The following is a 23,005-nucleotide window of genomic DNA, read 5'->3' on the forward strand; positions in this document are numbered from 1 at the left end:
GTGCCAGGCGATTATTCCACCAAAGGTTCTGATGAATACAGGCCCCAGCTAGGCCCGCAAGGCACAAGGGTTCGCTCTCCTGTAACGGAATCTATAAGGAAGTTGGCACGGAAACTGCAAAGTACAAAAACAGCATTTATTAACCCTTAAGGGTGGTCCTACAATCCACACAACACTCTTCAGTATTGCATGGAGTAGCACACAGAACATTCGTACACAGTCCCCTCTTATACACAACAGAGGGGCTCATAAGTGGGTGGATACAACATGAGGCCGAAGAACATCACCATTTATGGTCATTCTCGATACTGAATCAATACATGGGCGGAGCCAACACACTCCTTGAGCCCGCGAAAGGACATGGTCAAGCAAGGCTAATTATAACAGATGTGGTCAAGTCTGGGCATGCGCCAGATGGACAAGAGAGAGCTATTTATAAACTGTTGCTAGGCAGATTACAAGAGCAACTAACACAGAGGTCGGACTCTCCTCGTGGTGAACACATGGCAGCATGCCAATACAAAATGGAGTCCGGACTTCGGTCAACATAACGAAGAAAACATGATCTAAAGGGAAAGCATTAATGTTTTCAGTAAATGCTTAATCACATTCTGCCTTAATTTACAACAGACGACCCTTTCAGCATTTACTGAAGACATCCGGCTTCCAAGAATAATCATCATATGTCAATTATCATCATTCCTTTAACCTCTTTAGCTAGACCCTTTTGGTGAGCAACATCGGCAACAGCTTTCTTATCTGGAATGCAGAATGAAATGCATACAGAACAGCACAATGGTCCACATTGAATACACGTACAGAAAAAGAACAGAATTGCTATAATAATACAGAGACCAGTTAAGACCTTCCATCCCCAGGCAGTAACCAACGCCCAAAACCATCCAGAAAAGGACCAAGTGCCGTTTTCTGTGTGGATTTCAGCTGCTATTTTATGCAGCTTGTTAATGGCGTTATAAACGGATGGCGTATGATCAGGGATGAACACACAGCAGCTACTCCCAATAATTTTACAGGCTCCACCTCGATCAGCTAGCATTACATCTAATACCATACGATTCTGCAATGCAACAATCCTAGTTATTTGTAACTCTTCCGTAAGATTCCCAAGAGCAGCGGCAGTCTGATTGGTCACAGCTTCTACCACTCTTGTTAATCTTCGGATCTTCCTACTATTCAAAGCGGCTCCAACAAAGAAAAACAGTCCTAAGTTAAAATCAATATACTGTTGCAAGCTGGTATCGGTCTGATCCACATCATCAATTGATAGAGTACGTTTGTATCTATTTACAGTCACATTATTCAAAAGTTTCAAATCCTTATGATATGACGCGGGTGCTAGGAATACAGGAGGTAATAGGAATGATACATAGCATACCCCAGACCACCCAGCCGGCAAACGGTAATAACCTTTATTTCCACACACAAAGTAGGTATTATGGGACGCTAGGAAGGTACTGTTATTCAACCCGTCAATGTTCAATACGGTTATGCAGTCACTGACACCAACAGGGATAAAACCCACACTCTGGACACACAAGTCCGCTTGAGCTTGTGCTACTTGGATTACGAATTTGTCCTTCCCCACAGTGTCTCTGGTGTTCGTGAAGATATAGGGAATGGATTCATTGTCCGGTCGGTACTCTTCCCATTCCCAAATTGTCCCATTCGCTTGTGGATACCCATTCTTGTCCTGATGGCATTCTTTATTAAGTCTAAAAAGCAATCGTCCCACTGTCGGTTTCCGAGTGGCAAAAAGCAAAGTGTACCATGCTCTACAAGAGCCATTGTGAGAGAAAGGAAGTGGTATGAATGGCGTTCCTCCTTTCTTCTGATGGGCTGGCATCATCCCACATATCCAACAGTTCGTAGCGTTCGTAGCAACGTGGGTATGATGCAGCATCTGGATGAAAGTGTTGTTCAAGTAAGATTGTCGATGCTTCAACTCTTGATACGGTAATGTATAAAAGTAGTGCTCCTCAGGCACCGGAGTTGTCAACACAAGTGTTTTCCGAGCAGGAGTTACCTCCTCCACAAACCATGTGGTTATCCCAACAACAGCTACTGTTAGCATGAACCCCAACGCACAAAGGATTTTCTTCTTCTCCATGTCAAAAGAAACAATACCCTGGTATCTTCCTGAAACTAAAAAGTCTGTCAGAACTCTTCCCCTTGGGCAGTGGTTGATTTCTTCACCAGCGGGCCAAGACGGGTGTCGCTACACTAATGCAGGGCTGATCCCCCCCCTTGCCTCATCGGCTCTCCGTTTCACTAACCCAAGGGCCGTTCTGACAGTATGTCCCGGTACTGGAAACCTTACTTCCTTGGTCGAAGATGATATCGCCTTCCTCCAGAAGTCGTGTGGTCCGGAAAGAGCTCCTCAGTGTCTCGTGGCTCAGCAGCACGGTCTGTCTCTGCTGCTAGGATTTCTCGTTGATCGGTCAGCACGGCAGTCTCCACCAATCCGGGCGGTACCTTTCGACAGTGCAAGGAATGGATCCAATTCTTTCGGTTCGAGACTCGCACAGCCGTCCTCGTTGCAAGGAGGACTTGTTCAGGTCCTACCCATCTCGGCTCCAAACTGTTCGTTCTGTCGAAGACCTTCACCATAACATGATCTCCAGGCCGGAGACCATGTCCTTCGCCGGTAGACCGATCAGGGAGCGCCTCTCGGACCTGTTGATGAATAGAAACCAAGTTATCCGTTAACTGTGCCAGATAATCGCTCATCATTACACAAGGTACATCATACACAGCCTTAGGCCTTGGTGGACCCCAAATGTTCATTGGGCGTCCGAATACTATTTCGTATGGCGTAAGGCCGGTTCGAGAGTGTGGCACTGACCTAATTGACAATAACGCCAGTGGCAGGGCGTCTGGCCAAGTCAAAGACGTTGAAGCTTGGATTTTGGCGATCTTAAGCTTCAGTGTACCATTATACTTCTCGACTAGTCCGGCAGACTGAGGGTGGAACACGGCATGAAACTTCTGAGTGATGCCTAGGCCCTTCAAGACATACTTTATAACATCCGCTACAAAGTGAGGGCCATTATCACTCCACAGAAGTCTACAGACGCCGTATCGAGGAAAAAACTCTTTTAGCAGTAGCTTCGCCGTGGTCATTGCAGTATTGTCTTTCGTAGGGTACGCCTCAACCCATTTGCTGAAAGCGCAAACCACTACTAGAACATACTTCAAATTGTTACAGCGCTCAAGCTGGATGTAATCCATCTGCAGAACCTCAAAGGGTGCAGTGGGTGTCGCAAATCCTCCTGCTGGAGTTCGAGTGCCTTTCCCTGGATTATACTTCAGACAGATCATACAGGTCTGCACCACCCTCTTTGCCGTGCTAGCAATCTCTGGATGCTCCCAGACTTGGGTAAGCAATTTCACAATTGCGGAAGCTCCAACATGTGCTAGCCCATGTGCCATCTGAACCATAGGTTGTACGAAAGCCGTGGGTAACTTCCATCTATCCATCTGTTTATTTCTCCAACAACCCTCGTCATCCAGTTCTCCTTCGCTAGCCCATTGTTCCCGCTCTTTGTCAGAAGCGGTCCTTTGCATTTCTCGCACTTCCTCCTTCGCATCACGCCATCTCTCCACCTGTGACTTTACTACATACATGGCAGTAGCGCCGGGCTGCATCGCAGTCTCCCGTGCTACTCGATCCGCTAACGCATTCCCTTCTCCAACTTTATCAACCACTTTCCTATGGGCGCTACACTTAACGATAGCAATTTTCTTTGGGTATGTCAATGCAGTTAAAAGATTATGAACTAACTCTCCATGCATTATCTGTACTCCATGTGACGTTAAAAACCCTCTCTCCTTCCAGAGTAGGCCGAAGTCATGCGCTACTCCGAAGGCATAGCGGCTATCTGTATAAACATTCACACATAATCCTGTACTGAGCTCACATGCTCGTGTTAATGCTATCAGTTCCGCTGCTTGAGCTGATTTCTGTGGTATGCGTGCTGTCTCCACTATCGTGTGTAATGTGGTAATTGCATACGCTGCTGAAGTCGTACCATCTGGTAGCTTCAGGCATGATCCGTCTACCCACAACTCTCCATCTACATCTGAAAAGGGCGTATCCTGGAGATCAATACGACCCTTTGTTTGTTCCTCAGTCACAAGAATACAATCATGCGCTTTCTGCGCCTCAGGCTGGGTCTCGGGGTATGGCAACAATGTGGCCGGGTTTAATGTCACGCACCTTTTCAACGTAATATGAGGAGCCAAAAGCGTCAGCTCATATCCCGTTAAACGGGCACTGGTCAAATGCTGCGTCTTTGTTTGATTAAGCAGGGCATCCACAGCATGGGGAACTAACACCAACAATTTATGGGACAACACAATTCCTTCACTTTGGCGTATTGACACAGCTGTCGCCGCTACCGAGCGAAAACACCCTGGTAATGCTCGGGCGACAGGATCAAGCACAGCCGAAAAATATGCACAAGGGCGCTGCTTATCGCCGTGCATCTGCACTAAAACTGACAATGCACATCCATCTTTCTCATGCACATACAACGAAAAGGGTTTTGCATAATCAGGGGTCCCTAACACTGGTGCTGAACAAAGAGCCTGTCGCAGTTGCTGAAAAGCAGCATCACACTCATCTGACCAAGGGATTGGGATAGGCGTGTCTTTTGTCAAAAGAGCTAGTAATGGCTTAGCTATGTGTGAAAACCCCAATATCCACTGTCTACAAAAAGAAACAAGGCCCAAAAATGCACGCACATCCTTCTGCGTGGATGGTCTCGGTGTGTCCAAAATTACTTGGATACGATCTGGTGTGAGTGCACGCCCCTCCTTAGACAAAAGGTGACCTAAATAAGTCACCTTTGGTCTACAGAATTGCAATTTCTTCCTAGATACTTTATGATTGTGGGAGGCTAAAAAGGAAAGTAAGGATAGCGTGCTTTTCTCACACAATTCCAGGGTGTCAGCCGCCAACAAGATGTCATCGACATATTGAATGAGGGCGACCCCCTCGAGTAAAACAAAGGAATCCAACTGTCGTTTCAAAGCCTGACTGTAAATACTAGGGCTTTCTGTATAGCCTTGGGGAATTCTACAAAAACGATAAGATCTATTGTTTAATGTGAACCCAAAAAGAAATCGGCTATCAGGGTGAATGGGAATGGAAAAGAAGGCATTCTTCAAATCAATCACTGAAAACATGGTCGCCGTAGGCGGGACCAAGGTAAGCAACGTCGTGATATCGGAAACCACCGGGTACTGAGGTATCACGATCTTGTTTACCTCCCTCAAATCAATTATGAACCGATAGACCTTTGCATCCGTGTCCTTTTTCAGAATAGGGAGAATCGGACTGTTACAGATATTATAGGGAACTTCTTCCACTACCCCTACTGCGATCAAGTCTTGCACAATCTGTATGAGAGCCTCCTCGCCCTCCTGGGAAATACGATACTGCGGGAGGCGTGGTAACACCGCCCCCTCCTGGACGCTAATGTGGACCGGAGGAATCACCATTTGTCCCACATCTGTGTCCGAAGTCGCCCATAAAGCTCGGGGGAGGGTAGCCAACAACGCATCCTCTGATATCGTACACATCCGCCCAGACCGGGGGTAGTTGTCATTTAAGATCACCCTCACACCCTCAGGGGAGCAGCGGATTGTAGCCCTAAAGTACTTTAACATATCAAGGCCCATAATGTTATCCGGTGTGTACGGAGCAAGCAGAAACGGACAGGGCGCAGAAAAAGAATCAACCTTAAATGTAAGGGGCTGTGAAAGAGGGCTTCGGGAGAGTGTACCGTCAAACCCTACCGATGTAACCACGGAGCCGGATGGGGGAGCCCCCGGAACCAAGTACCTAGACAATGCACTACGTGTCGCTCCTGTATCTACTAGGAACTGATCAGTAGAACCTAAAACTTCAGCCGATACATAAGGACCCGTCTGATCGACCGGCACCTCAACTGATTCAGACCCCCATCCAACGCATTCCTATGCATGCTGCGAATCGTGATATCCCGATCGATCGATGTCCGATACATGATACTGGTGCTGGCGATCGAAAACATTTGAGCTATCTCGGTGCTGCCCAGCAGTATCGTAACGGGCATTGTCATTAGAATTCCCTCTAAAGTTCGAGGAACCCCCTCTACCTCTCGGGCCACCCGGAGTATGCCCCTGACGTGAAGCACGCAACACTGGGCAATCCCTGGCCCAATGGCCCAATTGCTTGCAATATGCACACTGGTTCCTATTCAAATCAGATCGGCCCGGAGGGGGACCATAAGATCCGCCCCGTCTTCTATTATTACCCCGTCGGGGCGGGCCATATACTTGTGCTAACATCACCTTAGTCTTGAGGTCTTTCGATTTCTTCTCTTCCTGGTCCTTCGCCTCGTGCTCCTGACGCTCATAATACTGAGCGATAGTCAGAAGGGCCGTCGGCGTCGCGGAGGACCAGTAACTCTCGCTCGCTTTTAACCGGGCTGCAACTGCCGGTAGCAGATTAGCCACATATTTGTCCGCGAAAAGGTGGCGGCCCGTGTCGTCAGTAAGCGACTGGCCACTAAAATCATGAAACGTCTCCTCAAAGCGCGTAAAGAAGTCCGCAACTGACTCGTCAACTTTCTGTTTACATGCAGCTAACATATTCCAGTCAATCTTTTTAGGGGGGATAATCGTCTTCAACTTAGCCACAATAGCCGCAGGGAGATCTAAAATATTCTGGGGTGGTTTCTGTGCGGGCTTCCGTTCCCTATCCTCATCCTCAAGGTCAGACCACCGGGCCTTGAAGGCAACCGCATCATCTACCTTTCGGACAGAGCGCCACGTATCCGGCGGTAGGATAAGGCCAAAGAACAGGTCTATATCCGCTAAGGTCATAATGCAAGAATTCAAGGCCCCCTCGACTTCTTCATAGAAGGCCGCTGGATTCTTGCGGGGGTCAGGCAGCGCATTCTTTAATGCCATAACATCGGCCCTATGCCATGGAGTGTAAACCCAATTATATACAAAATATCCCCTTGCATCGGCGGAGTTAATATCCGAGCTAGTCCCTGCTCCCTTAGGAGGAACATACAAAGGCGCCGCCTCTCGCATTGGTTTAGCATGCACTATGTCATCCTTATCTGACTGGGAGGCGGATGGGTGGCCCCCTGCTGCAGACGAATCCGACTGCTTCTCCTCCTCCGTTTGTTGGCGTGCTTTCTCTCTAAGGGCCAGCACCTCGTCCCGTAAAGCGAACAGCCGCCGAGCCGCCTCAGGAGCCTTAGGGGGAGAAAAAACACCATTACGTAATGCTCCGGCATCCGAAGACACTTCGTCAGGCTCAAGGACACTAGAATATTTTCGGAAAGCAGCAATTACTTCATCTGCGAAATGAGACAGAAAATACACCCTCTCTCTATCTTGCCACGACCCCCAAGTATGGAACAACTCCTCCTTAGACACCTTGCCCTTAAGTGCACGGAGGGAAAGTTTCCGAAGCTCAGCCATATGCTCGGCCGATAACATGGACCGTGTGTCGACCTTACCCGGAGCCGGGCCAGAATCTTGCGGCCGCGGAGCAGATGCGCCAACATAAGGGGGCGGAGAACGATCTAGTAAATAAAAATCATCATCAGGATTATTAAGGACAGGATAAAGTGGCTGGCGAACAACATATTGACCCGAGACCTGTAGCCTACGCTCTTTCTCTTGTCTGTCCGTTTGCTCTTTGTCCTCCCGACGCTTCGCTTCCTGCGCTCGCACATGGTCATTCTTCCGTTGCTCTTTATCAAACAGCGCTTTCTCACGTTTCTCTCGCTCACGCACTTCCTTCACCCATAATCGCACACACTCAAACATATCCTGACGAGCACGTCGCTTACACATACACTGTTCCACATACTCAATCTTACGTATATCGAACGATCCATACAAAGGCCATCGCAACTCAGGATCCTTCCTCGTGTATTTCCTCCATAGCGTGCTGTACATTATGGAAGAAAGACCATGCTTCACATACATATCCCTACTAGGAGTCCCCTCTGGGGGAGCTGGAGCAGATTCCTCGAGGTTCAACCGGTTACCAAAACAACAGCACCACTTACGGAGTGCGCTAAAAGCAGGCATGCTAGGAATAATGCAAAATATGCAATATTATAAGGAAAAATGGCACTTAATCGTTGCGCCGTTCAAAGTTTACACAGCTCCGGAGAAATCTCTCCACATTACCTGCCTATATGTGTTGCAACGCATATATTTTCACAAAGACAAATTCAAAATATGACTAGTCATCATCAATCAAACTCAAATAGCCAACCCAGGCTTCAAAAACTCGGAGCAAGTACCGTACAACGGTTCTTACCAATCAAGAGTCCAGGTTCCAACTGCCAAGCTCCACAATCGCCCAAACGGCTCTCACGGCAGGACCGACAGAAGAGGTCTCAGTCGATGACCGGCGCCACCCAGACGGTCAGCTCGGAAGGGAAGGAAGAAAAACCTCGGGATGCCAGGGCTAAGACGCCGCTGGCAGTGATCACGTCCCCGGCCAAACTCCTCACCTTCGTCGCGACCAGTCCTTCGAGCATCCGAGTCGCCGATGAGCCCCACGTTGGGCGCCAATTGATGAATACAGGCCCCAGCTAGGCCCGCAAGGCACAAGGGTTCGCTCTCCTGTAACGGAATCTATAAGGAAGTTGGCACGGAAACTGCAAAGTACAAAAACAGCATTTATTAACCCTTAAGGGTGGTCCTACAATCCACACAACACTCTTCAGTATTGCATGGAGTAGCACACAGAACATTCGTACACAGTCCCCTCTTATACACAACAGAGGGGCTCATAAGTGGGTGGATACAACATGAGGCCGAAGAACATCACCATTTATGGTCATTCTCGATACTGAATCAATACATGGGCGGAGCCAACACACTCCTTGAGCCCGCGAAAGGACATGGTCAAGCAAGGCTAATTATAACAGATGTGGTCAAGTCTGGGCATGCGCCAGATGGACAAGAGAGAGCTATTTATAAACTGTTGCTAGGCAGATTACAAGAGCAACTAACACAGAGGTCGGACTCTCCTCGTGGTGAACACATGGCAGCATGCCAATACAAAATGGAGTCCGGACTTCGGTCAACATAACGAAGAAAACATGATCTAAAGGGAAAGCATTAATGTTTTCAGTAAATGCTTAATCACATTCTGCCTTAATTTACAACAGTTCTAGGCCGGAGGTTGGAAGGCCAGGTTCGGGGTCAGCCTGACCTGAAGGGTGGGACATCTGTAACCAGCGTCCCGACCGGTTCTTCTTCCAGAGGTACCGCCCCAGTTGGTAGGGAGCAGGGCTCTGGAAGGGGGTGCAGAGGGTGGGAGAGCCCACCTCTGGCCCCGGTACAACCTGAGGGGTTAAACCCTGGGTTGGAATGGCGTTCTAGGTGTACCCCTCGAGGAGGAACCCTAGGAGAAGAGGTAGGGGGAGGAGAGCCTTCCCTGAGACTCCTGGTCCGCCTGAGGGTGCAGACCCTAGGCTGGAGAACCAGTGGCAGTCTAGTCCTGTCTTGCAGACAGGAAGAGTGGAGAATGGACGCTATGTGCCAGGGGTTCCTACCCCCCACTCTATGGTTAGGCAAAGACCGGTGTCAACTGGGTGGCCTAGGGCCTGGTCTTGGCCGCGGACAACTTGGGAGTACCAGTGGGGTAGCCCAGTTGGTCCAGACAGTGGTGTTAGAAAGATTTCCATGGGTTCACCGTGGCGTAGAACCGGAGGGTGTCCCTGCAGTTGCGGGCCCGCGTCCGTGTTCTATCGCCCCAAGCAGGGAAGCCCATCACGGTGGTGATTGGTCTGCCCTGCGTTTTGGCTGGAAGGGGGTTGTGTTGGACTTGGCCCTTCTGGCAGGTTCACCCCTGAACTTTTTGCTTTTTATTGGTTACTTGGTGTGGTGATTTTTGGTTTCTGCGCACTTTCCCTGTGTCCCAGGGTAAAGTGCGTGCGCACTCTGAGTGCATGTGGTGAGATAGGCCTGCCCTCCCATAGGAATGCATGGGGAATGTATGTGTCCCTAGTAGTTCCTGATGCGTGGGGTGTGCAGGCCCGAGTTTGGTATGTGCGGACTCGTGTGATTGAATGCTGCGCGAGGATGTGTGCGGCGTGCATGTACCTAGTGTGGAAGTGCCACTTCTAGAAGTGGGCACTTCTGTGTGCAGTGTGTCTGGCGTGTGATTGGCTGGAGCTGGCTGGTGAGCCTGGCTCCAGGAGTCTGGTTGGGTCTGCCCCAGTGGTGAGTGTGAGATTAGCATGCTGATGGCTGGGGAGGAGTGCACCTTGGACCTGAATAGGGCAGGGCTTTCCCCACACAATGCTGGCTCCGCCCCCTGTGGTGCGACTGACGACCCTAGCCCTGCCAGTGAATAGAGTGAGGGGCTGAGCACATCAAGGGTGCTCCCCAACCAGCTGCGACTGGTTTTCCCCCTCACCCTGAACCAAGAACAAAGGGTTTTAGTGTATAAAAATGGGGCTGTGTCCCCACAGAAACTGTTCTCTTCCAGGATCCTACCTGAGGGGGGCTGCTGCTGCTGCTGGACCAGAGGACCGCCACTTGGACTACCTCGCTGCCTGGAGGCCCAGTGAGCTGGCTCTGGGTCCAGCCTTGCCCCCCACCCCTGCCCTGCTGCATGCAGGGGAGAACTTTGCTGGACTTTGTGCTTCCTGGACTTTCTAAGCGCCTGGAAGCGCTGGACTTGCCTTCAGCGCTGAGAGCGCTTTCACTTCTGCCCTTAGCGCTAGGAGCGCTTTATTTCTGAAAGCCGGTGCCCACCCGGCGTTTGCCCCATCTTCGCTGATCTTAAAGTCCCCTGGCAGGTGCCCACCCTGCCAGGGACATTGCCGTGGTCGTTGGCGGGTGCCCACCCCGCTTATTGGTCTTAATTTCACGGCGGGTGCCCACCCCACCGTGTATTTCATAGCGCGAGGGAGCCTACCCCTCTTATTGCCGAAATCACCGCCGCGGCCGGGCTAGTAGGAAGTCAGGCAGGCCGGGGGCGGGCCTCCAGGACAACCGGAAGTAGAAGGGCGGGAGCCTACCCCGCCTTCGCCGGTGCAGAGGAAGTGCCCCATCCGAAGAGCCCGGCGGGAGCTCACCCCGCACAGGGACGTGCTGCAGCAGAGGCCGGGAGCCTACCCCGCCTGCCTGTGGCCCGGACGAGGAGGAGAAAAAAAGTGCTACGCGCGCAGGGCTCCTGGTGGTCCGAGAGCCCTGCATACTGAGGAGACCGGCAGCGAGGAAGACGCCGCGGGAGTCCCAGGTAAGCGGGACTCCGTGTGAGAGTGGTCTCCGCTCCCTGTCCCCCACAGCGGCGCCGCAGTTGCGGGCTGCTCCGATGGGGAGGGGGGGGACACTGAAGAGAGCGCCCGTCCGCCCCGAGCTAGTAGCGCTCCACCAGACAGGGGCAGTTGTCTTGCTAAGCAGAGCGGCCCCGGAAGGCAGCGGGCCGCTCCAACGTGGGCCCCCACTCTTGGTTTCAGAGCCTGAAGGCTCCAAGAAGGCACATTGCTCGAGCCCACGAGGCTCCCACGACGGGGCAATTCATTGGCTTAGAGTCCCCCGACCAGGACTCCAACGTTATGGGGGCATTCTTGTTGTAGAGCCTGTGAGGCTCAGGGGGCATTTCTTGTTGTGGAGCCCAGAGGGGCTCAGGGGGCCACGAGTGTTTGCTCAGAGCCCAGCGAGGCTCCAACGGAGGCCATACTTGTTCTTAGGGCCCAGAGGTGCCCAGGCCTCAGTCCCTACAGCTGCCCAGCACTTAGTGGGCAGCTGCCACGTTTAGGTTGTGCGCCCTGGTTTGCACCGCCTGCGCGCCCTGACTTTTCTGGACACAGGGCGTCCTTGCCCCTTCAAGGCCAGTTGGCCTAGGGACTGCCACAGTGGTGGCTAATGTGAGTTTTGCGCTGTTGTTCCTACCTGCACCTCCGAATGTGTTTTTATGCGTCATGTGCCTTGTTCTTACACCGCTGAATGTATTTTATGCATCATGTGTTTTCCTTCCCTACACCTCTGAATGTGTTGCGATGCATCATGTGTAATGTGCGTTTACCCCTAGAGGTATTGTGATACTTAGGTGGTTGTTTTCTCCTAGTACAGGTGGTGCTAGTGAGGTTCTGGTTCCCTGCGCTATATTCTCCTAAGGTGGTTAGGGTTGCGTAGGTGGTACTTACCTGATACCAGTAGTTACTGGTTGTGTGCTACATGTTATTTTGTGCTACAGTAATTTTCTATGCTAAGTTCTAAAAGTGCTAATTCCTGACAGTGGTCCATGTGGCCCTGTCCCCTGTACATATAATCCCTTGTAAATTCTGCCCGTGCCTGTTGGCACATTGTAAAGTGTGTGTTTTTATCTAATGTGTTTTGGTAATACAAAGGTTATTTTTATAGAATACCTTGTGTGGAGTTTCCTTTGTGGTGGGCCTTGGGTGTTGTTGCTGGGTGCGCGCGCAAACGCTTTACACATCGCCTCCGGGATAAGCCTGACTGCTCGTGCCAAGCTACCAAGGGGGTGAGCAGGGGTTATCTTTGGCGTGTAACTCCCCAGCCCTGACTAGAGTGGTGGTTTCTGCCTGGCTTTGGCGCAAGCCCTAGCCAACCAGAAATCGCCATTTCTAACATTCTGCAAAACATTTCTGCTTAACAACTGTTTTTATTGGATGTGACTTGTTGCTTTTAACTGGGTTATTTTTCTTTATCTGTTCTTGTTTGCATAACCTTGGTGTCACTTGCATCTTGTTTTTCACATTCAGCGTAGGTTAGTATTTTAATGGCATATTTTAATTAAGGAACACCTCACTTGCATTACATTTTTGCTTTTATGGTTCTCGTGGAAGAAACAGAATAAACATGAATTGATTGATTGAATAAATAGGCAGGTTGTATGGGTCTCCATAGAATACACAGGAACACCAAGTGTATCCTTGGTGAAGAAGAGAAACACACACAAAACTTAGAAACATAATAGAGAGCTGCATGCTAGAACATTTGGAGTTCCAAAAACAAAAGAGTACGATGGTGAAAAATTAGAAAATTGAAATAAAGAAATAAAAGTAAATTAAAATAAGCAAAAATCACACAGGCCAAAATGGTCAGCATAATAGATGAAATCACAGTGAATTAAACACTCATTATACAATACCTGGTAATTTATGTAGCTACATATTCAAATTAAAATCAATCAAAGGGTAAGGTTATCAGAGTGTATAAATGTATTAAATGTTTCTAATTTATATTTGGTTTTGTGATTGTAAATATGTAAATGATTTATTTTAGAAACAGTGGGTCTGATTTCGATTTCGGCGTTCGGGTTACTCCAAATCTCCAGAAATCTAACTCCCATAGGAAATAATGGCATTTACATTTCGGTGAACAGGATGCTTGGAAGAAGCAGCCTTTCTCGAGTCACAGTTTAAGAATAATTGCAAGGTTGAAACAACTCACCTGACTGAAGAAAACGAGTCCTTAATGACATCAGTGCCTGTGCGGAACAACAATTGCCAGTGTGGCCATTAACATCCTTGGACTGCCAACATGTATTCAACTAACATGCATAGTGTACTATGGGACCGGTAGTATTGGCGAATGTAGTCACGTGATTGACTCTTTAAATCACGACCGAGCGCACCTAGGCGCTTGCATTCCTGTCCGTGAGCAAGGCATCCAGCCGAAACGATGAACCAAAGGAAACAGGCGCTCTGTAAAGACTTTTGAAATAAAGCCAATCCCAAGGTATTGGGCTTCACATTGTGTTTTTCCGGTGTTGTTGGCTGCTCCGTGCCCATGTAGTGAGGCCGCCCTGAAGGGCTTGGGGCTCCGGAAACGGGGAAACGCTTTTGCTTCTTGTGGATATTAACTGAGGAACCTAGCCCACACGTGCCCCGACCCATGAGGGAGAGCTACTTTAGCAAAAAGGAAAGGTGCGTGGAATGGATTCAGAGGGGACAATCTCCCTTGTTGGTCGTGCCTGGAAGAAGCAGCCTTTCTCAAGTCATAATTTAAGAATACTTGCAAGGTTGAAACAACTCACCTGACCGAAGAGAATGAGTCTTTAATGACATCAGTGCCTGTGCAGAACAACAATTGCCAGTGTAGCCATTAACATCCTTGGACTGACAACATGTATTCAACTAACATGCACATTGCACTATGGGACCGGTAATATTGGCGAATGCAGTCACGTGATTCACTCTTTAAATCACGACTGAGCGCACCTGGGCGCTTGCATTCCTGTCCGTGAGCAAGGCATCCAGCCGAAACGTTGGACCAAAGGAAACAGGCGCTCTGTAATGACTTTTGAAATAAAGCCAATTCCAAGATATATATATATTCACTGAAAAAACCATAGGTTTTAGGGAAAGTTATAGTTAGTTGGACATTTCACTCATACAAAACCAAAGAAATTCCCCCGTTATAGTTAGTTCAGCTAACTATAACTCGCGCCCCCGACATGCACTGCTGATGATGTCACATATTACATCATTCATGACATGGTTAGTGCCATCACTGATGACATCTCAAATGACATCACTGATGACATCACTGATGACATCATCCACATGACAATCTGATGCACCTCCTCCACTGTAATATAACCTTTGATACACCCACTCTAAAATACAGACTACCATTTTCAAAACCATAGACACACGAATACCAGTTACTACATACACACTCACTGATTCCTAGGTCTACATACACATCCACTCATTCAGCCATGCAGTCACTCATACATGCAGTCACTCATCAATACAACACTATCATATGCACTCATACACCTATACTAAAACTCACACACCGCCACTCATCCAGAGTTACTCACACACCTAGTCAGTCATGCAACAAATCAATCACACTTCCATTTACTCACCTATACAGTTTTACACACACCACCTCACTTATTCATACAGATACTAACGCATACTTACTCTCTTATACAATCACTGATACAAGTACACACTCATCCATACAGCTAATGTCACAATCACTCACTCTCACATATAGTTATTTATATATACCATAACTCACATATACTGCCTTTTACATATATAGTTACTTGCACATGTACCACTGAGACATCAATTCACTCACCAACACACCCATACACACACTCACCCACCCATACAGCTGTTTCCACATGCACTCTTAAACCCATATAGCCAGTGAATCAACCACTCACACATCTATGCAGAGTCACACACCTCCCACCCACCCACACACACACACAGGCACCCATACAAATACTTAGACAACCAATCGATAACCCATGTAAACACTCATGTAGCCACTCACCAACCCATGCAGCAGCTTACACAACAACAGACAGACTGATACAGACATTCACACAGTTTAGTCACTAACCGATGCTTTCAGTAAGACACATTTAATCACTAACTTATACAGTCATCACATACCTACTAAATCCTCCATCCAGACACTTATACACCCACTCATTCTTCAATATACCTTTGCACATATATAATACATATTTAAACTTTACAGAAGCACACATTAACTGGATGATGTCATCAGTGATGTCACTGACCATGTCATGAATGATGTAATATGTGACATCATCAGCAGTGCATGGTGGGGGCACGATTTATAGTTAGCTGAACTAACTATAACGGGGGAATTTCTCTGATTTTGTATGAGTGAAATGTCCAACTATCTATAATTTTCCCTAAAACCTATGTTTTTTTCAGTGAATTTCTAAGGTTTTTTAAATGCTAATTTCTAACTATAACATGCCTGAAACCTATGGTTTTTAGTGAATTTCTAAGGTTTTTTAAATGCTAATTTCTAACTATAACATCCCTGAAACCTATGGCTTTTTCAGTGAATTTCAAAGGTTTTTTAAATGTAAATTTTTAAGTATAATGATCTTTATGTGTATGTTTTTACTGATTTTTTTAGCTTTTTCATTGTCAATTTGTAAATGTAATATTTGTTGATCAATATTATATACTTTTCTGAAAATAGCATTTTTTTCTTTAAAAAATTAAATCTGTATTAATCTATAATTCTTTTTCTTTTCTTTTTTTCTTTTAATATAATTATATAATGTCCTTTGTCTTTTAAAATATTTTTATTTTTTATTTTGGAGTCTCGCACCCAACGCGCACCAAGCTCAGCGGGTGCGCGTATTCCAGCCACCTTATTGGAAAAGTCATGAAGGATCCGCGTGCGGTGTGCGACAGGTGCATGGCTTCGTGTTACTTCATATACGTATAACATCACGTGATGTGCGCGATAGGTAAGCGACAGGTGAGCGACTCCTGCTCCGGCCTAGTCGTGTCTCTTGCGCATTATGGTACACCATGTTTGCACGGTGGCGGGACCTGCATGTCATCATATACGTGATCGGACGCGCTGTGTGCGCGAGTCCCGTAAAAAAAGTTATATTCTAAAACTAAATGTATGTAACTTTAATGTGCATATCAGAGCAAGAGATTATCTAAACTACTCATAAAACTAATATAGTTGTACTTGTAATAAACTTATATTCGTTTTAAATATATTTTTGCGAAGTGGCGCCGGTTGCGTTCTTTGTGTGTGATTCCCGTAAAACATTTTATACTGTAAAACTATATGTATGTAACTTTAATGTACATATTAGGGCAAGAGATTATCTAAACTATTTACAAAAATAATATATTTCTACTTTTAATATACATAATATTGTTACAAATATTTTCACGGAGTCGCGTCGGGTGCGTTCTCCGTAAGCGCTGGGTGCGCACATCCTATGTGACCCTAAAAAAAAGGATTTGATTGGTTCCTAATATTTCCCACTGTAACAGTTGAAGGACCCCACCCATTTTTTTCATTCTTCTTGGAGTAGCTTAAGGGAAGGGAAACATCTCTTCTCCTTCTAGAAGTCATTTGATTTTTTGGGGTGTTGATTTAAACCTGAACACTTGCAATGGCATCTCAGCAGGGCGAAGTTCACGTATCTTCAGATGAAGCGGTGTTAAAGGAGGCACCACCCAAGAAGAGACCGGAGTGAGTGGTGTGGAAGGTTTTTACTTTTCCTGAAGGAGAAAAAAAAGTACATGCAACAAAGGTGACATGCAAGCTGTGTGAGAGGGTGCTGTCAAGAGGCAGCAATAAGAAATACACTTGTGGTACAGCTAGTATGTACAAACATCTTCGTACTATTCATCCCCGCAATCCTGCACGGGAAGAAATGCGACGTGTAGCAGAAAATCTACCACCAGGTGTTGCAAGCACCTCAGGAGCATCATCATCCATGGCTCCTCTCAATATTAGGCCTGAATTCGCTTTCTTGGAAAAGCACTGCATTAAGTGCAAGAAGGTGATCTGTTATGGAGAACAGTCTGTGGATACTGCACAGAGAGATCACCAATGTTATTTTTTTTTTCTTTTTGAAATGATAATTAACCCCTTGAGTGCCCATGACGAGATGGTCTCGTCATGGGCCGCGGTTGCGCTGTGCCCATGACGAGACTATCTCGTCATGAGCCCCGCCCGCTAATGAAACGCCCGGCACAGGGCGTGGAAAGGGCGGGGCACTCAAGGGGTTAATTCCAAAAGTTGATAGTTTACTTTGTTGCTTTTTTTGTTCAGTTTTTAAAAAAACACCCCAAAAATTCTAAATTGTTCAAAAAACACAAAAAAATATAAAAGAAAAAAGAAGAAAAAAAAGTTCTTCTCAGAACTACCTTATCTGGTTAAAAAAAGAAGAATAATTGCATGATAATGTTTGAACGTTTGCTTGAGTATATCTGTAGAGTATGATTGAGTGAAAGAATGCATTAGTAGTGAATGGTGATTATATGAATGCATCACTAGTGCGTGCATTATTACACAAGAGTATTTCTAATGTAAGAGGAGGATATTAGATTGGAGGTGCTTAGGAAAGTGTGAATGGGTGATTGAGGAAGTGCATGGGAGTGACAGAGAATATTGTAGGTGTACTTGTGTTGGTGGCTAGCCCACTCCATAAGTACATGACAAGTAATTGGAATTATTACAGTGCTGCAAAGAGAATGCCGGGTCAATTTATAAGTGCTTAGGTATTGGCGGAGTGATAGGATAAGAAGATAGTGCTGGATGGGTGATTGAGGAAGTGCATGGGAGTGTACCAATAGTATGTATCTGGTTAGAGGTCTGCAATCATTGTGCACAAAACATTGTAGGTGTGACTGTGTTAGTGGCTAGGCCACTCCATAAGTACATCACTAGTAATTGGAATGATTACAGTGCTGCAAACAGAGTACATTGTTAATGTATGCTTAGGTATTGGTGGAGTGATAGGATAAGAAGATAGTGTGGGATGGGTGATTGAGGATGTGCATGGAAGTGACAGGAGGAATCCTAGGCTGCATGGGTAGTACCTTAGTATTTACAAGAGTGTTTCAATAGTATGTATGTGGTTAGAGGTCTGCATGCATTGTGCAGATAATATTGTAGGTGTACTTGTGTTAATGGCTAGGCCACTCCATAAGTACATCACTAGTAATTGTAATGATTACAATGCTGCAAAGAGAGTGCCTGGTCAATTTATAAGTGCTTAGCTATTGGCGGATTGTTAGGATAAGAAGATAGTGCTGGATGGGTGATTGAGGAAGTGCATGGGAGTAACAGGAGGATTGCTAGGCTGCATGGGTAGTAAGTGGGAATTTGCGTGAGTGTATGAATAGTATATACCTGGTTGGAGACCTGCATGCATACTGTACAGAACATTGGAGGTGTACTTGTGTTAGAGGCTAGGCCATTGCATAAGTACATGAGTAGAAAGTGGAATGATTACAGTGCTACTAGCAGGGTGCCTGGCGAATTTATAAGTGGATAGATATAGTCAAAGTGATAGCATAAGTAGATAGTGCTGGATGGGTGATTGGAGAAGTGCATGGGACTGACAGGAGGATTTCTAGGCTGCATGGGTAGTATCTTAGTATTTACAAGACTATTCCAATAGTGTGTAACTGGTTAGAGGTCTGGAAGCATAGTATATAGAATATTGTAGGTGTACTTGTGTTAGTGACTAGTGAATTTAGTGATAGGATAAGAAGATAGTGCTGGTATTGGCAGAGTAATAGGATCAGTAGATAGTGGTGGATAAGTGATTGGAGAAGTGCATGGGATAGACAGGAGGATACCTAGACTGCATAGTTAAAGTGCTGGTAGTTGACAGCAGGGTGAGTTTATAAGTGCTTGTGTTTTGGTATAGTGAATAGATAAGGACCTAGTCCTGCTGAATGATTAGAGTATTGCAAGGAGATCACCTGGGGAAATGCATAACTGCTTGAGTATTGACAAAGGTATTGAATTAGTACATGCTAGTAGTAAATGACTGAAAAACTGCATTACCAGTAACTTAGTGATTGGCGGACTGTATGGTTAGTGCCTGAGGTATTTTAGACATTATTAAGCAGTGAGTAGGTGTTTAAAGGTGTGTATGAATAGTGCCTGGATGAATGTAGTAGTGGATGGATAGTGTTTGGATTACTTAACCTTATCTTTACAGTAGTAGATATCAAAACATTGTATTTTGTTTTTGCAGTGGTTTGTTATATTTTAAAATTCAAAAACTTTTGAACTTTAGAATTAGGATCTGTAAAAGAGAAGAAAAAATACAGTTATAATATAAAATATTATAATTTTTAGAACACAACATAATTTTAGCATTATATCAATTATTTAGTTTGCCTTTTTTTTACTGTTCTCAGAATATATTGAATTTCACTATAAATAGTGATTTCAATGTTACTCATCACATAACAGCGGGCAAAAAAAAACAACCAATAAGATTGTTTAAAAAAAAAAATCTGTGTCAAAAATATTTTCAACATAGTCAACTATCTCTGCACATTGCATAAAAATAACATCCTCAATAACATAGCATATAATACAAATCTCACATATATAAAAGGCTTCTTTGTAAGAGAATTTGTTCAGTACAATATCAAAGAAGAGAAACAATAATTCAATCAACAATTCTTTATAATTTCCATATACTCTAAATGATGTCCTTTAAAATATTTGCTGTCAGAATATCCCAGAAAAACTGCTTAATTCATATTAATATCTTTCCTGTAGGCCAAATGATATTCCTGAAATCCTTTATACTGAAATTGTCCAAAGTATTGGTATTAATACATATTAACATATTCCCAATAGGCCGAATTATGTTCTTAGAACTTTGGCTTTAAAAATTTTAAGTATGAATTTGGTAGTTTGTTAAGCAAACGATATCTAAAAACCAAAAGAGTATCATTACAAAATGTCCATCCTTTATTACATTTTAAATAGACAGTGTAATGTCCAGATGTTGTAGAAGGACCATCGTGGAAAATAATTGCTACTGCTACAAAAGTTCTTCCTGATATTGATAGTTGACTTGCTACAAAATTGTATTAAAGTTTCCAATTTTCTTCCATCAGCTGTACGTTGTATCATTAAAATTATATATCGTCCAAATCTTTGTATAAGTAATGTTGATAACATTTCTGATTTGCATTGGCTACACTCCATGTTTTGATTTGCTGATTTAACTAATTTGTTGAAAGACACTGTTTTACAGTCTGGTATTGTTAAGTATATGAATCGTTCATTGATTATGTTAGTGGTAGAAGTAAATCTACAATTTTCACATTCATGTTCCCATTTATAACGTAATCCAAACAGATTTTCAATTTCTATTCCTTCATCTTCCAATACTGCAAGCATATACATTAGATATTCCTGAGCATCTTGTTGCACATTCTGTGTAAATTGTGTAGAACCAGAACATATATCTAGAAGATTCCGAATCTCAGAAACACTTTGGATTTTACTTTTATCAGTTCTCAATTTTTCAAAAATAGAATACAAAAAGGAACAAAACCTATTTTCTTGATTCTCCATAATTTGCTGTTGCAGATTTTCTAGAAAAAATACAACATTTACCACTACATTAGCATAGCAGTTGATACCTGAACTATTTTCGAACTGATATCTGACAATCTCTTCAATAATGTCCTTTTTCTTTTTGCTTGCAATCTCAACATTATCTTGATATTTTTTCTTCTCTTTAACTTCACAACCGATATTATCATATCTTCTTTTTCAACCTACTACACGCTTTTCATATACAGGATATTCACCTAAATTGGGAGTATACAGTCTTCTTAACCGATTATACTCTCTTACACAATTTTCATCTGCAATAATCTTTCTCTCATCAAAATCAATCAAATGCAATCCAGATAAAGTTCTGACTCGGGACAAAGCAACATATGTGCTACCCTCTTTAAATACTGTACTTCCAATGTTTACCAAAGCACTGTCTACACTTAAACCTTGAGATTTGTGAATAGTCACCGCATATGCCAAAGAAACAGGAAACAATTTTCCATGAACATACAAATCTTTAACAAGCAAAAACCGAACAGAACAACAAGCAATTTGTTTTACTTCTTCAATTTGATCAAATTTGATTTTCAAACATTCAATTCCATTTCTTTTTTGATAATTAACAAAATCAACAACTTTTCCCATTGCTCCATTTACTAAACCTTTTTCCACATCCAAATTACGCCATAAAATAACCCGACAGTTTACACATACATATAAATTCTTTTCTAAACCAGCAGTTTTAGATATAGATTTTTCCAAAGAATCCAATTTTGTTTTTAATGTTTCCATCAAAATAATAGTAATTCCTTCATGCTCTATTTTATCAATGGCTTATATTTTTATTATTTGTTCATTTTCAAGCTTTAAAAGTTTTTCATTGAATCTAGAACACTCTCTCAGTGTTGGCATTAAGCAGATTATAGATTTATTTTCTGCAATGTGTTTGTATATCTTTGCAGGAACTATATTTTCATTTGGAAACAAGTTTGTAAGTAGCCGACTTTGCAAAACTTGTTTGCCATGTTCTGTCAATACTCCAATTCTTATATCTTGCAGAATGGTTCCATAATCTTCATCACTTGCCTGTCGCATATTTTTAATGAGTTCTTTGTATTCAAAATATGACCAAATGTTAACGTTTCCAACACTTCCCAAAGACTTTCTGGTGTCTTCATGCAGAAGCGTTTTAAATACTGGTTGCCCTTTTACAGGAGTAAGTTGCAGTAGATCACCAAATCACATGTTTTCCTCCAAATAAGACATGGTATTCTGTTTTTAAAATGTGCTGCATTCTTAAATGCACAAAGGCAAACATTAAGTTTGAGCCCATGCTCACCTCATCAATTATCAGAAGTTTCATCTTCTTAAGCACTCTTGAAACTTCATAACAAACTTCTCCAGATAGCTTGTGATATTCTAATTTATTTTCATGCTCTATAAGTAGCATTAGTAAGCGATGTAATGTAATTCCTTTACTGTTGTGTGCTGCCAACCCAGTTGGAACAGTTACAACACAAGACAAATGTGAGTCAGTTGTTTTCTGTAGATAACCGTTCAAAACTTTAATTCAGAAACTTTTTCCTGTACCAGCTTGACCACTGACATACATCCGGATAGGTTGAAATGATGTGCATGTGCATTCTTTCTTTTCATGAAGAAAACCATGGTTGATCTGCTGTCTCACATGCTGATATATTTCTTTCTGTTCAATATTTAGTTGTTCTTCCAAGTTTCCTAAGTCCATAATATCTTCTTGAGTTTGATGCATTGCTGTTTCCACTTCACTCATGGTGATTGCTGCTTCATTTTCAAGAATTGGTTGTCCTAGTGGATCTTGACTCAGTGAAGCAGAACTTTGACTGTCTTGAGAACTGTCTCTAGCAATCTCAGCTACAATAGTAGCTTCTTGATCAATTTCTTCGTTCAACATTTTGAGATAATTTGCAAAAACTGTGCATTCAATGCTATCGTTACATGCATTGAAAGAATCTTCATAGCATTGAAAATCTTCAAGTAATTCCAATTCCATACGCCAAGGCTTGAACAGTTGCAAAAGACCTAAATAGTAAAATTCTCTTTTATCAGGAGTGTCACAACTCAGTTTCCTATG

This window comes from Triturus cristatus, chromosome 10 (assembly GCF_964204655.1).
Source record: "Triturus cristatus chromosome 10, aTriCri1.1, whole genome shotgun sequence".
Taxonomy (NCBI): domain Eukaryota; kingdom Metazoa; phylum Chordata; class Amphibia; order Caudata; family Salamandridae; genus Triturus; species Triturus cristatus.